The sequence below is a fragment of the Podarcis gaigeae genome (assembly GCF_964106915.1).
Source record: "Podarcis gaigeae genome assembly, chromosome: 8".
Lineage (NCBI taxonomy): Eukaryota > Metazoa > Chordata > Lepidosauria > Squamata > Lacertidae > Podarcis > Podarcis gaigeae.
The window spans coordinates 43,191,113-43,202,932 of record NC_139684.1 but is presented as its reverse complement, the minus strand read 5'-3'; the positions used below and the strand labels follow the sequence as shown (position 1 = coordinate 43,202,932).

Here is an 11,820-nt window from a genome sequence, read left to right as displayed (position 1 = left end):
AGTTAAATCCAGTAACTCCTCATGGGGTCCCTGGAGCCTTCCCTCACCTGGACCCCTCTGGTTATTTTGGACTACAACTCCCAGCAGCCCCAATAAGCCAGCATGGTTGTGGGTTCAGAGCAGTATCCAACTAAATTTTATTTATTTTTATTCATTAAATGTGTATAAACTGTACTTTCATATAAAGTGTCACATGGTGGCAGGGCTTTTTTCCCAGCCGGAACTCAGTTCCGGAACCTCTCAGGTGGGCACCATTGCCATTATAAGGCAACAAGAACTCAACTGTCCTGCTTTTACTGAGAGATCACATCTTAAAGAATCCGCCCCGGCTTCTGATTGGATCTGGGAGTGTCCCAGGATCCATGTGTCTTCTCTTGAGCAGCTAAGGAGGCCTGCCTGTGTGGTGCTGCTCTGCCCAGAAAAGGCTTGCCCATGTAGCACTGTGGCGCTCCGAGAAGGCCTGTCCTCACAGTGCTGGCCGATGGAGGCAGCAGCGATGAAGAGAGAGTAAGGTAAGACAGCTTCCAAAATACCAGCTGAATAAGGTTGATTTGCTTTACTGACAATGCCAGTGTAGCCTCTCCTTGAGCCTTATTAGAAATGTGCTAGAATAAACTTTGGGGAAAGAGTGTGCTCTCTGGATTTTCAAATTCATAGCTTGAGACAGTTATTGGCCTTTAATATATTCCCCATGGGCCATAGATAAAATGGAGACAGGATCATTTTGTTTTGGATCCCCAAAGGAAGCAAGGGGGAGGGAAAATCTTCTGAAAAGCATTGAGGTGTTTCCAAATAATCACATGTTTACCCAAAAAGCACAGGGAGATTCTCCTCAGAAGGGAGATTCTCCTCAGCTAGGTATAGAGCTATAAGATGCTCAAGGGATACACTCTCTCTCTTTCCCTCTCCTTTTTATGATTGATTGTTGGACTCTCTGGTTTAAGATTCTGTGGTTGACTGTAGGACGCTTTGAAGCCCCTTGCGTTCACCCCCCCCCCAAAGGTGCAGCCCCCCAAGTGCTTTTTTCAGGAGGAAAATGCACAAGATCACGGCTACCAAAATGGCTGCCATTCTCACGCGATAAAAAAATGAGATGTCCCAGTTTTTCTGGGACACTTGCAGGGTATGATGTGGCGACTTCCTCATGGCTATGATGTGACACGTACAAAGACTCCTAGTTTTTTCCTGATTACTGAATGAGTTACAGTGCCAACCATTGGAAGAATTGGCTTCCCCATAGGACCTGGAGGGAAGGAAGTCCACAGGGAACCATCGAGAAAGCCGTCAGGCTGCGTCTGAGCTAAGAGCAGAGTGAACAGTGACAGAGATTTCGGTAGCAGGCCCCAAAGTGATGTCCTCCCTGCCCTATGTCTTCTGCATCTCCACCCCCACTGTGGCAGCTGGCCAAATCTGGCTCAGCCGCACCAACATTGTGGATGCCCAGGCAGGCCTCTCATTATGCTACAAATTGTGTTTTGTGCCTTGTTTGAATGCTCTCGAGTTAATTTGTTTTATGTTCATGTTAAGCACCCATGTGCTACTAACACAGAGGAAACTGCTGCTTGCAACGGCGCCAGGACACTCCGAAAGTTGTTGAGCTTTTTTTTTTTCTTTTACGGATACACAATTTTTTGACTGAATTGCTTAAGATCCAGGACAAAGCGCAGCCTGTCAATTCTGCCTTTGAAATCCCAGTAATGTCCAGGAAAATCTGGACATATGGCAGCCCTAGTTCTACCTTGTCGTGCTGGTATATTTTTGGATCATGATTCCTTTAAAAAACATGTTTTCTATACTTCCAGCCTTTATTGATCTCCATTCGGTTGTTGCTGTTGTTGTTGAAGCATCAACAAACTTTCCAGGTAGAGGAGGGGGAATGCCTGACTCCACTGGTGGCACAGTTTCTGTGGAGAGCCCAGCTTGCTCAAGGACTCAGCCTTATACTCTCTCACTCTGTCCTTGCTGTCCTCCTCCTTTGTTAATCCAGTGAGGCAGAAGAAGGAAAAAGCTGGAGGCATGAGCGTAGAAAGTACTGGAAATTGTTCCTAAACACATGGGGAATCTCGCAAGTCCTTGAGATTGTTTCAGGAGGGGAACATTAACTTAGCTTACAGCGTTCCCACATAAAACAAGGGGGACACAGGCAATTTTCCATCAGTGGGGTTTTTAATTTTTTGTTACTTTTCTAAGCAACAAAAAAGACAGTACTCACAAAAAAGAAAAAATGGTCATTAACAACAAAATAATATAAATACAACATAAGGAGCTACTCGTGTTAAAGTCAAAAGAAATATAAAATATCAGGAATAAATGAACTGGGTAAAATTACAAAACTGTACAATTATAAATGGCGTATAAAAATACAACTTACATTATACAACAAAGGAAATGGGGTAGGTGAGAAGAAAGGTTTTGCCTGTTTCCAGATGCTGCCAAATAAAATAATATTTTGAAAGGATTTGCCACCCGTATGACGGTGTTGTCATAGATTTAATAAATAACCCCCAAATAGAGGCAAGGAGGTTTTTCAAGCATGCCCAACCTGCCTGCCTCTAGGGAGCTGCTTCTCTTTTTACTCCTTGCTATATTTGAACTGCAGCAGCACGTGGGCCTCTGTTTTGTGTGCACATCTTTTTTCGGGTGTGTGTGTATGTGTTTGAACATATGTATGAATTAAGTGTAGTGGAATATTGGCTCAGCCCGGGAAACACAAGGGAGCCACATGCTCTGCCACAGCGTTGGCTGTTGCTGCACCAAAGCAAAATTCTACTGCTACAGAAGGCAGCCTGTTTTGCAGCTGACTCATGGCAAGTTGCCGATTCTTGCAGGACAGAAGGTGCACCGACACAAAAGGACGGTGGAGATAAGTTGATTCTCCTACTGGCCTATATCACTGCTGCAAAAATTACTGCACATTTGGCAAAGAAACTAGTTTGAGCTCTGCTTCTTTGCCAGCATTTCTAGGGAGCTTGGAGGAGCTCACATTCTGATCCAGGAAACTATATAGAACTCAGCGTAAAGCAGAATTGTAGAGAAAATGAGCTTGTTTGTTTTTTGGCCATCTACTTGTTATTTCCAACTGCAGTTTAGAGTAACCTCTACACTGTACATTTAAAGCACTCTTATACCGCTTTAACTGTTGGTTCTCTGCCCACAAAGAATCATGGGAACTGTAGCTTGTTAAGGGTGCTGGGATTGCAGATCTGTGAGGGGTAAGTGATGGCTCCCAGTATTCTTTGGGGAAATCCTTGACCATTAACGTCTCTGCCTGGACCAGCAACTCCACAGAGGCTTACAATGAATGTTGCCTTGGGCAGCAGTGAACACCAAAGGCAATGTCCTCTGGGATTGTCTTCAGGAGACATGGCAGAGGATGCTATCCCCTGGTATGGCTAACTGCTGGTTGGACTGATTCCTGTGTGAGAACCAGGAATAACCAGGAGGGTGTGAATGTACCAAACCCAGCCTCCTGGTGAGAGGCAGAAGGATGGCAAATGGTGATCTGGTGATAGCATGAAAACTATTCATGAGTACATATGAAGGATACTTGGTGGGTGGTAATATTGTTGAGGGACTGAACAGTTACCCTGCGACCGGGGGGGTGGGGGTGGGATAATAGCATCATGTGCCCGAGAACAGGGGGGTGGGAAGATTAGAGTTCTAGGGAACTGGAGGTATGGAATGTGTAGGGTATGCAATATAGAAGAGTGGGGAGTAGACACTTGACACTTGTTGCCCCTGCTCAGCCTCACTGCAACCAAAACTTCAGTAGCCATGCTGGTTTGCTCTCCCAACTGGCGGTGCTGTTACACTTGCTAGGTCAGTCCATAATAAAACAGCCTTTATCCACAATTTGATTGGGCTGATTTGGTATGTATTATAGAGACTTAGGTGAGTGAGCTGGAGAGTCCCGATCATACCAAGCTTTACTTGCCTGGGCATTCAGGGCAGCACAGGTCAAGGTTGGAGGGGTGAGAGAGAGGTGTGGCAGAGACAGATCAGGGATCTTGGTGGACCATCCATCCTGCAGTTCAACTACATCCTGGATTGAGCTGGCAAGGGAGGTTTATGGCATGATGGTGGAGAACTCCATGATATTAGTTCCAGAGGACTTCAGTAAATATTCTGTGAGTGTGCTTGCCACCCTGGGCTCTTTTGGGAGGAAGGGCAGAATATTTATTTCATTTATTTTATTTCATAAAATTTATACACCACTTAGAAGAAACAACCTCAAAGCAGTTTGCAAAAGATAAAATGGTTAAATCAAGAAAAAGTCACAACCATACTTTAAAACATACAAAAGTTAAAATACTAAAACAGGTTGTTAATAAGTCAACTTTCTAAGTATCTGGGTAGACTTGTCTAAACAGGAATGTTTTTAGCAGGTGCTGAAAAGTACAGTGATATTGTCTGCTTGTTCTCAATAGGCAGGGAGTTCCAAAGTGTAGGAGCTGCCACATTAAACGATTCAAGTTCTTACAAAGGCAGAATGAGTATTATGTGGCACCTGTAGTACTGCCTATTTTGCTGACTGAAGAGGTTGGGTGGGCATGGGTGGGGTAAGGGTAGGCAAACTGGTCCCAAGCTGTTAAGGGTTTAATAATAATAATAATAATAATAGCCAGAGATGGGCCATCAAGGCGGAAACAGGGTGGTGATGGTCTTTCCTCAGCCCTTGACTCCTCCATTTACAGATGATGGCAGATGGGGGAAGACTGAGCAATCTTAAAGGGAGAGCTGAACTTTGCCATGCTGAGCACAACGGCAACGCTCCCCACTCGTGTCTCCCAGCAACTGGAATAATTCCCCGGCATTTTTCCTCAGATCCCGGAGCATGTTTGCAAATGCTTGTAACCAAGGTGGTGGTGGTGGGGAGAGGGGCGCTGCATCCCTTTAAGCGCCTCCCTTCCTCTCCTCCTTCCTTCAAGTAGGGTGAGCGTGGTTTGTCTTTTTGCGACAAGTGCCCTTACAGAAAGCACCACTTGGCAACCAACTTCACAAATTCCTTCCTCTTTGCAGAGAGCAAACTTGCTGCTGTTGCTTTTCAATGAGGCCCTTTGATTGCTATTGAGCCGCTTGCGCTGTTGCCAGAGGCGGCCTGGCTTTATGCAAAAGGCTGGCTAATTGTGCTACTTCCCTGGGCTGCCTTTGGAACAATGTCTGTTCCAGCTCTGAAGCAGCGGATCGCTTTTCATGCCTTAATGAGCAGAGGATCCGGGCATTAGATCCAGAGCCAATTCATGCATTAAAGTCTTTCCAGGCCCCCCAAATAAGGTTGTCTTTCAGAATTACATTTGGAATCAAAAGCAAATAGCAACCTCGAACCCCAGCAAGTGCATGCGTATGTATGTTCACTCTGTCAAGATTGGAGCCCCAGAAAAAGCTGGGCAGGATGTAGCACTGATGAATCAGGGAAACAACACAAATACCAAACCAGTCTGCCTACAAACTTATGGGGGTGGGTGTTAGTTTTTTTTTAAAAAAAGCAATCATTTCTGTTTTCCTGCACAGTTGAAGTAAGGACCCCTCCGTCTTTGCCAGGAGACTGGGTACGTTTGGTGGCCAGTGGTAAACTGGGAGTGGAAATTCTCTTCTCTTTCCCCCACAACTGTTCTGTACACAATGGGGGAGCCACAGCTAATCTCTGCAGAGGGTGGGTGGTCTGTATTCAGAAGGGGCTTTAGAGGCAGGCTCCATCCCGCAGATCAAGGATGCTTAATAATTGTGCTCCTCTGCACCTCCACAACACACACACCCTACCCCGAAAGGCAAAGAAAAAGCTAGTGAACATGTCAGAGGCAGAGTGCGAATGTGGAGAATGGCTGGAAAGTCTGGAAGAATCTCTGCATTAAAAGCAGAAGATACATTCAAACAAAATAGTGGGGGTCTTTACTGAGGCGGGTGGCGGCTCCCTTCTTCCTGAGATGCTTTGAAGCCTCTTCCTCACTCTTGTAACCTCCTGATTTGGCACGAACGTGGCCATTATTTCGTACGGCAAGGTGAAAATAATTTTTATTTCTTTCTCCATCACTGTCCTTTCCCCACTCAGATGATAGATTTGCCTGAGAGAAAATAATGGCCTGCCTTCAGAATCCAGCCTGGCAGTTGGGATGCAGAGAGTGAGCTGGCTGAGCAGGCGGTGGCGGGGGGGGGGGGACGGACAGGGACGACGACACGTCTCTGTACCTATTATGGCAAAAATCGATAATGCTTTTTGTAAATTGCCCCTCCCAGAGGAGTTGAACAAATGCTGGAGAGAAAGGAAGCCATCCTTCTGTGTGAAGGCGCCTCTGCGTTCGGACCAGGACAATAATTATCAGTAGCCCTCTTCTTTTGGCTTGCTTTTATTCTGAGGGCAGGCCAGGAAAGAGAAGGTCTTCCTTGCTCTTGTACTGCTTCTCTAATTGCAGCATCTGTGAGCGCCTCTAAAATAGGTGACAACCACTGCAGGCAGTTTCCAAGGGGCGCCCTGCAAATGGAAGCGGCTGGTGGTCCCAGAGGACAATCAGAGCGCTCTGATTAATTGCTTTTGACAAATGGCATTTTGATCTGAGACAGGCCAGGCCCTCCCCTCTTGCAGAAGCAAAACTTCTGCCTGCTGAATGGGAAGTCTTTCCAAACTATAGAGGCAAAGGCTGTGTTTGGGTGAACACAGAAGCTACCAACAAGGTGATCCTGCCCTCAAAGAGGGATCACATGCAATGTACTTTGAAACAGCCACAGGAAAAAGCAATATAAAAATGTTATGATTGATACACAGCACAAATGCATTGGGTGCTTGGAGAAGGCATGTGGTGAGATCAGTGGGGTGGGGCTCAGCTTGTCAATTCTGCATCCAGCAAGGATGTTGTCAATCAGATCCTGCAGTGTGACGGCAAGCTGTAGGAACCTGTAGACACCCATTTGTCAGGCTGAATTCAAATGAGCAAGGAGTCATCAAAATATGTGTGCTCAACAGAACTCTGAGTCTGGGGTTTTGCTCAGTTTTTTTCTGTCTGTTTCCTTGTTGTTCCTTTGGAAAAAGTTTCTGTTCACATAGACCTGTACAGGGCTCTTAAAAATATTCATACCTAAATAACAAAATGCAGCATTTGTGATACTGCTCTGTGGGTGGGTGGGTGTGGGGGCGGTGGCAATGCTATATCACTGGTGGGAAGGTCTTCCTGTGGGAAATTTGTGCTACCACAGCAATTTCCTGGGTACAAGGACCTATGGGAAATGCAGTTCCCATGGTTTCTGACAACATTATTAGGACTCAAGAAAAAGAAGCACATTTCCGCTGCCCCTCAATTCTGGGCACTGTAGTTTTGAGGAGTTGCTAGGAATTGTAACTCTGTGAGGGGTAAATTGCAGTGCCTGGAATTCTTTGAGGGAAAGAATCTACTTCAAATGTGCTTTAAAGGCAGAATGTATACACAACCCGAATGGCAGCATCCTGATCATCTGGCTCAGAATCTCATCCTACCAGCAAGGCTGGGGAGCTGTCCACTAGGTTAGGGACCAAAGTGTTTGTGTTAGCAAGTCCAACTACTGAGAGCGGAGCAGTACGAGGTGTTGTATCAGCAACTGCTAGGTACCAATTTAGGAGCTTTATAGCTCTCTGTCCTGTTTCTGGGATGTTAGCAGGGCCTTGATCCTGAGCACATGTTGGCTCTGCCTCTGTCTTGAGTAGAATGGATACCTTATCCTGTCAGACAGTACTTGACCTTTTGCTCTGGCCTTTCAGATTCACTGGGTCACTGATCTTGGAGAGTCTTAATCTGGTGGAGTAATATTAATGGTGGATTGGATTTCCTGAATCTTCAGCTTCCTCAAACATGGCAGTCTGGGTGTGCCCAATGACTCCCCTTTAGCCCCAGAGGTACAGGGCTAGTGCAGGTATCTGGACTGGTCCTGACATGGCAGTGACAGGTCACAAGGCCAGTCACAAGGCCTCATTGCCACTACCACCAGGGAATTTTTGGAATGGTGGTGGCCTTGTGAAGTTTGAAGTTGTGGTGGTTTCTTTGGGGTTAGGGAGCTCTCTTAGACCTTCCTGTTGTGCTCTCAATGACATCAAAATGTGCAACAGCATGTTAGTGGGGTGGGGTTTTGGGGGGGCAGGGAGAGACTTTAATTCCCACCTGTGTCAAATTAAGCCCAAATTGCCTTGTGTGAAGTGAGCCCACATTAAATTTAGCTCTAGAGATCTAACCTTGCCAGGCCTTTTGGCTACAATTATGGACTCAGTCTTAAACTGGACCCTTTGCTGGCCTAGTGGCCTCCTGCTCACCCAATAGAAGTATTAGTAAGGGCAAAAGAAGGAGGAGGTTGACATGTAGCTTTATTCACCTTCTCAACTGTTCTGGGGAAAGGGTGGGTGGCAGTGCAGCACTGATTGGCTGGTTCCTGTGATATCACAGGCCTACCTTACCTGGGTGACTTTTGCACTTTTGAAGTTTGGAGTGAGATGAGCACCGGCCAGGCATTTAGGTCACTGGCTACTGCCTCTGTATTTCACATGCAAAGAGAGGAGGAGGAGGAGGAAGCTGTATTCAGTACTATGTACCAGAAGGGAAAAAATGGTGACAACTGTTTTATCTCTACATGTGTAATATGCCATCCTGGTGCCCTCTAAATGTTTTGGATGGCAACTCCCACCAGTACAGCACCATCCTGGGTAGGGGACAACAGGTTGGTGGAGGCTGTGATATGCAGGCAGTATTTGGAGGCAGCCTACAGGAACTACTAGGCAATAGTTTTTGCACACGTGATACTCTGCTCAAGCTTCAGAGAGCAACCCACTTGCCAGATCCCTGCCTGCTTCTTCTGTGGAAGGAGAGCAATTAACAAAATTTGGGTCTGGTTTCTACTTATGCTGCGCCTGTTTTCTATGCTGGTACTGAAGCAAAAAGTGATGAGACTTCCCTATGAATAGCTGTGTTCTGCCTCCTCCTTCAAAAAGAGGGATGGGCCTAAAGACCCAAAATTATTTGTTAAAACCAATAATCATCACGTCATCTTAATGCATGCTGACCAAGTTTGAGATTTATTTTAAGAAGAAAAGAAGGGGAAAATACTTTTAGAATCCATTGATATGGCTTGTGTGTGCTGCCAGCTTTAAATAGCTAATCAGCGGATCCCGCTGGAGCCCATAAAAGAAGGTAATTGTAGGCGGTAGGTAGAAGTCTGGCACCCCAGCGTGCCACAGGTCAGGAAAGGGCAGCAAGGAAGGCAACATCCATCACGCCAAGGGCGGCATTGGCAGCGGCAGCCAGGCCTTCGCTCGCTATGGGCTTCCGCCAGCGGCCGTCATCCGTCGGAGGGGAGGAAAGCCTCTGAAACAAGGCTGTGAATTGGTTTTCATGCTTGCATTGACAGATTGGGAAAGCAGTTTGTTCTACCAAATTTAACAATGATATATCATTATCACAACTTTGGGGGAAATCTATAAAATCAATAAGTTTGTAGCCTGAACAGGATTTGTATCGCTTGCTTGCTGTGCTGGTGTCAGGCGCGGGCATATGGATTGAGTCACAGCCTGAGATCAATGGAATTTGTGGACAGTGAGCTCAATAACAAGCCCTTCTGAAAAGAAATAGATGTAAAAAGCAAATTTACTAGAGTATAAAAAAAAGAGAGAGAGAGAAGCTAATATCTTTTCCGTGCCTGGCTGTAAAGTGCGATGTGGCTGCCATCAGCTGCTGCCGGCGCTCTGCAAGGCGGCTTGGGGATGTGCCTGCAATGCTGAACAAGGCGGGCTGCCGCCAGGGCCTCCTCCTCCTCCTCTGTGGGTGGACTGGGGTCTTTCTCTTTGCAGAGCTTGGACTCGGAAGGAAGCCAAGGAGGGCCCAGGTGGAGGAGGGGGAGATCACCCTCCGCATTGTAAACTGAATAAAGGCTAAAAACAGTCAGTGTGTCTGCTGGGGAAAGACCATCGCGGCTTTATTTACTGTGCGCTGGCAGGGCTTGCTAATGGAGCAAAATAAAAAGGCATAATTAAATAGTTTAATGAATTCGCAGTTCTTTTGTTTGTGCAGGACCGGGAATGCGTGTTCCAGAAGGCCTCACAAAGAGCCTGGCTGGTAGTGAGTTAAAAGTAGGAAGTGGAGCCTTTGAAGGCATTTTTATACTTCATTATCCCAGCATGTAAAATGACTTGTACTAAACGATGGAGGGTACCCCGCCTCACACTCGCCCTCTTTCTTTCTCTTCTTTCTTTAAACAAAGGAGAACATCAGGGGGGCTGGGACAGAGTTTCCCTTCAGTGTCCAGCCGCCCACAGATCAGCTTCCCAGCAAGCTGGTGGGTCTCTGCCGCTGCTCCAGCAATGCTAGGCTTTGGGGGGCTGCTGTGAGCATGAGGGCCACCTCAGAGCCCCAGAGAGCTTGCAGGGGGAGCACGGCCTGCCTACCTCTTTAATAATAATAAAAAAGGCTTCTCTCTCCACCCCCATGCCCCATTTCCTGTAAGCAGAGGGTGGTGGGCAAGGGCTTCTGTTTTTTTCTTGAAGAGGTGTACTCCTTGCCATGCCTTGAGCAAAGGTGGTAGAAGAGGGGGTTATTCATGGCATCTTTTGATCTCTGGGGCGTCAAGTGATTATATGCACATGTGAGTGTGTAAAGATTTCAGCAGAAGCAAACTCCATTTCAGATTTGGATTGGGGATACATTTTACCACTAGTCACAGTGAATGATGCATAGTCAGAAAGGCCATGTTAAGAACGCCAGAAGAGTCCTGAGCAGCTGAATCAGGCCCAAAGGGGCACATCTACTCCTGCATCCTCTTCTCACACTGGCCAGCCAGATGCCTCCATTGGGAAGCCCCCAAACCAGGGCAGGGGCACAGCAGTTGTGAAATAAGGGCATCCTGTGTGTCCTTTAGACCCAGTGCCCTTGTTCTGCTCCTGAATATCCCATTTTCTGTTGCGCTGGCAGGGAGGCCTTGTGGTTTCACAGGAGCAGCACCGAAGAGTAATTGAGTTAAAGGGCTGCTTGTTCATCCACCTGTGCCAACTTGCAGCCTTTGATTCTACCCAGATGAGCCAAAGTCTGCAAAGCAAATCACTCACTGCCCATGACTCAAGCAAGTGAGCCAAGTTACATTCTGCGAGGATGATGCAGAAGGTGCTCTCCCAGTTTCAGAGGCAAGGTTTGACAGATCAGCTGCATGAGCCAAATCTGTTAAGAGCTGTGCCTTAGCAGAAAAGTGTGTGTTTTGCCCTAGCCCAGGAACCCTGGGATCAGGCTGGCCTTGTTTTGCAGGGCAATGGAGGAGCCTGGCCCACAGAGGCAGCTGCCAGCAGCAGGGGACTCCCCCTTGGGGCCCAGCAGGCCAGCCAGCTTGCTGTGGCCTATAAACAACACTAACTGTTTGTTTCTTGTTAAAATTTACCTCATAAACCAATTTTACTGTGTGAGTTCAAGCCAATAATTGTTTAATCCTGCTTTTCTCATATCCATAATACATTGACTATAAACCTGAGGTTTCCACTTTATAGAATTTTCCCTTTGCTCTTTGGTGCAAGATATAGAGCCAGGCAGGCGTGTTGGCCAGAATGTTATGCAGAGGGGGGCAAAGGGGGGCTGGAGGACGCTGGCACTCGGGAGCAGCTGGGGGGGGGGGAGAAGGAGGAGGCTATCCTAAAGACCCACCAGCCATAGGCTTCTTTGCTCCTGCATCACTGCTGCCACCTGGTAGCACAAAGAAGAGGCAAACCTGGGGAGGTGGCAGTTGGCACACACCTTTGAGGGCCACCTGGTAATTTGCTGCCAATGTGGACCAAAGCTCTCTGTCATGGTGTGGGGCAGTGAAATGCTGAGGAAGTGACTCTTTACATCA

General features: G+C 47.0%; 1 protein-coding gene across 1 annotated transcript in view; it reads left to right on the top strand.

The window, feature by feature from the left end:
- The first annotated feature begins 273 nt into the window (after positions 1-273).
- The window catches only part of ZFHX3 (zinc finger homeobox 3), a 402,702-nt gene continuing 391,155 nt past the window's right edge, over positions 274-11,820 (top strand). The window contains exon 1 of the mRNA XM_083752187.1: positions 274-512. The gene's annotated coding sequence lies outside the window, so the exon portion shown is untranslated. The remainder of the gene's footprint in view (positions 513-11,820) is intronic.